At 42.6% G+C, this 4,308-nt stretch overlaps 1 pseudogene; it reads left to right on the top strand.

Annotated features, from left to right (window-relative positions):
- The first annotated feature begins 1,560 nt into the window (after positions 1 to 1,560).
- LOC118621831 lies at positions 1,561 to 2,033 on the top strand (annotated as a pseudogene).
- Positions 2,034 to 4,308: the final 2,275 nt, after the last annotated feature.

The raw sequence follows: 4,308 nt of genomic DNA, 5'->3' as shown, positions 1-4,308 counted from the left end.
CATTAGCCCAGCCGGTGTGGCTCAGTGGTTGAGCATCGACCCATGAACCAAGAAGAGGTCGCTGGTTCGATTCCAGTCAGGGCACATGCCCAGGTTGTGAGCCAATCCCCAATGGGGGGCATGCAGGAGGCAGCCAATCGATGTTCTCTCTCACCGATGTTTCCATTTTTCTCTCTCTAAACAATTAAAAAATATATTGTTAAAGATGTCATTAACGTAAAGGAATAATATTTGTCAGAGCACTACAAATTTGTACTTTAAGGTCAAATAGATTTCAACCCGTGGTGTTTTGTAAATATTGCTAAAAATAAAGTAGCTCTCAAAGTTGGGTCAGTATCAGAATCACCTGGGGACTTGGTGCAAGTACAAAGGCCCAGGCCTTATCCTACCTGTCAAAGAAAAATGCACTGGACACTTGTTAAAAACCTCAAGACAGTTTTATTTGGGCCAGTGCAGTAAGGGAGAGAGATTTCTGCTCAGGACTGAGCTCAGCTCTGCAGAAACAAAAAATGAGGGTTTTTGAGTGCTAGGATGAGCTACTGGAAAAGCACCGAGAAAGATGGGGGAGAAATGTGTCAATGTGATTAGAGCATCTGTGTTTGCTAATTGTCTGTTATTGAAGGTCGGTGCCTACCCTTCCTCAGAGACTGGCAGATCTGACACTATCTTCCTTGATTACATTTCAAAGAGATGGCTCCCAGATCCTTGAGAAAGACATTCACGGGTTACAGAAATGGCAAGAGCTGGGAGAAGTTTTACATCTCAAAGGAGCAGAGAAAGAATTTACAACTACTAGTTGCTAAAGTAAATGCCATAAGAAGAGAGAGGGGCCGGTGGTCTAGTAGAAGCCTGTTTAGGCAGCTACCCAAGAGGAGCTCGGAGACAATGGCCCAGGAGGCTAGTAATGGACTATGCAGTGGGGTTGTCCCTGAGCCAGGAAAGTGCCACGGCGGCAGGGCCTCAAGGCCTCTAGGCTCTGGCCTCCCTCTGGTTCCTACGTAGCAGGTAGCAGCCAGCAGCCAGCAGCCAGTGCAGGCGAGATTCAAACCTGTCTTTCTCCTTCCTCCTTCTCAACCTGAGCCCAGGGATGTGGAGTTGGGTGGTTGGAATATGGACTTTTTAAACCTTGTGTTAAGCACTCTCAACCTTGTATTAATGCATTCTCAAAATCCTAGCCGGGAGGGAGAGGAAACCTGGCCCCTCCAGGTGTATTGGGTGCTTCATTTGCATGTGAATAAGAGTTTGTTATCTTTTGGTTTCAAGGTCTCTTCCCTTCCCGTAAAAAGCAAGAGTGTTTGCAGTAATGCCATCTCAAGGAAACAATTTACCTAAATCCACTTGTGACCTGGGGGTACCAATCTGCAAATAAATGGAACTGTGTCCAGAGAACTGGAGCATTTGCTACCTTGCAAAGCTCCCCCTCACTCCAAGCAGCGTGTGCTTGTAGTTTCATTGCGTTGCACCAAACCTGGCAGGCTGAGAGACAGCACAGGGAGGCCAGGAGGCCTAGAGGGCTGGCAGGGGTCCGCTGATCAATTCTCTTCACCAGATATGAGACTGTACAATCACCAGGAGCACAAAGCTGTCATTGTTGGGCTGGATAATGCAGGGAAAGCTACCATCCTTGACCAGTTTCCTATGAATGAAGTCGTACATACATCCCCCACCACCGGACGTAGAAGAGATCGTGATTAATGATGCACATTTCTTTCTGTGGGATACTGGTGGCCAAGAATCTCTTCGTTCTTCCTGGAACACTGACTATACTAGTCTGAGCACAGACAAAGAAAGGATTTCTATAGTGAGAGAACTCTGAAATGTTAGCCCATGAGGACCCTAAGAAAACTGGATTGCTGATTTTTGCTAATAAACAAGATGTTAAAGAATGCATGACTGTAGCAGAAATATTCCAGTTGTTGAAAACAACTTCTATTGCAGATCACTAGTGTCATATCCAGGCATGCTATGCTCTTACAGGCAAGAGATTATACCAAGGACTTGAATGGATGGTGTCAGAATTTAAGATTAGATGATCTCTACTGACCCCTTCTCAGAGACTTTGCACAAGCAAAGTGCTGGACTTTACCGGAGAGCTGCAGAAATTAATGGTTCAGCTATATGTATAGTAAACTGATTTAAACTTTTTCTACAAGAAAAATTAAGACCACTTATTTCAAAATGAAGATGAAGTTTCACTTTCCAATTGCTGTCTCATCGGTTTCTTCCAAAGCAAGGTCTTAAAGCTGGGATTGATATTTTTCTCATCATGAATCCTCTCGGGACACTGTGTAGCCTGTGCTACCTCCAAAGAGAAAGGAAGTCATTTATCTTTAAGAGCTTTATTATCAGTCTAAGCCTCCTTAGTTAAATGTTGTTCTCTTCTTGTTTCATTAAGTCAGAATACAAATCAACACACATATGCAGTTTCTGATATTTCAAAATGTACTGTTACTTATGAAAAGTATTTTGCATAGGGTTGTTAGGTATTGTGTATATACCTCAAGTTCAAGTTAATGGCTTTGATTTATGCTTTAAAGAAAAGTGAATAATGAAAACATGTAATTGCCCGGCTGGTGTGGCTAAGTGGATTGAGCATCATCCCATGGACTGAGGTCCCAGTTCAATTCCCAAACATGCCCAGGTTGCAGGCTCAGTCCCCAGTAGGGGGCATGAAGGAGGTAGCCAATGGATGTTTCTCTGTCTCCCTTCCTCTTTCTCTAAAAAAAAATCAATAAAAACATATTTTTTTTTATTCACCAACTCTGGCCACCCTATGATGGAGATCGTGACTGTGTTCCCCCTAACAGCACACAGAAAGTTCCTAATTAAAAATCTCAAAGCTATTGCATCAGTATTTTCATGGAGAAGAATTTTTTTTTTTTTTTTTTTTTTTTAATCCTCACCCGAGGATGTTTTTCCATTTTTTGTACAGACAGAGTGGGAGGGAGAGAAAGGAAGGGAGAGAGAGAAAGAAACATTGACGTGAAGGGACACATCGAGTGGCTGCCACCCGCACGACCAACCAGGGCCGGGGACAAACTGCAACCGAGGTACGTGCCCTTAGCGGGAACCGAACCCGGGTCTCTCAGGACCGCAGGCCGACGCTCTAACCGCTGAGCCAAACTGGCCAGGGCAAGAAGAATTTTTTAAATGAGCCAAGACAGCAATCTTTAGCCTGTAAGTACAGAAACCTTTTAGGAATTGCCATTTCCTGGACATCCACTCTCCACAATTCAACTGGCTTAACAATGTCGTCTCTCTTGATGTGCCAGTAGCCAGGTGTCTCTCTCAGCCATTGTTTGTGAGGCAAACCTCTGCTGCCTGGGATACCTTGATTTGTGGAAGCTACTTACTCTCTTTTAAATGTGAGGAGCTCAGCAGGCTGAGATATATACTTTTTTTTTTTTTTCAACCAGGTTCAAAGAACAGGAACAATGTACAAAGGGCAGAATCAGATGCCTTCTAAATTGCAAAGCCATAGGTTCCAGACCCCACCGGATTTTGTTTTTTGTGAATATTTTATCTGCTCGGCTTGGTTATCAAAGGGATCTGTTGTAATCCTGTAATCACAGAAGTGGGTCTACATGACAATGGAACAGCAAAAGCCATTTCATTCGATTGTACCCTTTAAAAAACTGCCAGGTAATTAACTTCACAGCGGTTTTGTTAGCGAAGTAATACCACAGATAAAATGAAGCATTCATTAATAATTGACCATGAAAACTGTAGTTAAATACTGTTGAGCTAATATAATCACTAACAGGAGAAGACAGAGCAGAATGACTGCGATGCTGCCAAGCAGAAGCTACGGGATGCCACCGCTCCAAAGGGCTAAACTATGAAAGAAAGAAAGTGGGAGATCAAAAACAAGAGGCATTATTGTAAATAATACTTGTATTTTCTTACATTAATAGGCTCAACAATGAATTATAGTGTTCAAAGTGCAACACGAATTTCCTTTTAAAAGACACTCCCTCAGAAGTCTTTTGTTTGTGTGAAGACCCAAATAAAAGAACACACAAACATGATAAATAACCAAAAACCCATCAAAGCACATGAAATACCCACTTAAGCCCGAGGTAATGGTTCATCAAATCAAAGCAAACACTTTATTTCCACTTTAAGGCCCCTGGTCTTGTCTATTTTACTATCCTTTAACTAAATGCTGTTGACAAGGACTCTATTTTCCAGTTGCAGTATGACTGTTGTTTTGTTCCCTATCCACAAACCTCTAAATAACTTTGGCCAAAAAATGGTGTGAGTTCAAAGGAACCCTTAAATAAATAAAACCTTTCACCTGTAGCAGTG

The sequence above is a fragment of the Molossus molossus genome, unplaced genomic scaffold, assembly GCF_014108415.1.
Source record: "Molossus molossus isolate mMolMol1 unplaced genomic scaffold, mMolMol1.p scaffold_m16_p_8, whole genome shotgun sequence".
Taxonomy (NCBI): Eukaryota; Metazoa; Chordata; class Mammalia; order Chiroptera; family Molossidae; genus Molossus; species Molossus molossus.
This window is presented reverse-complemented; position numbering and strand designations above follow the sequence as displayed.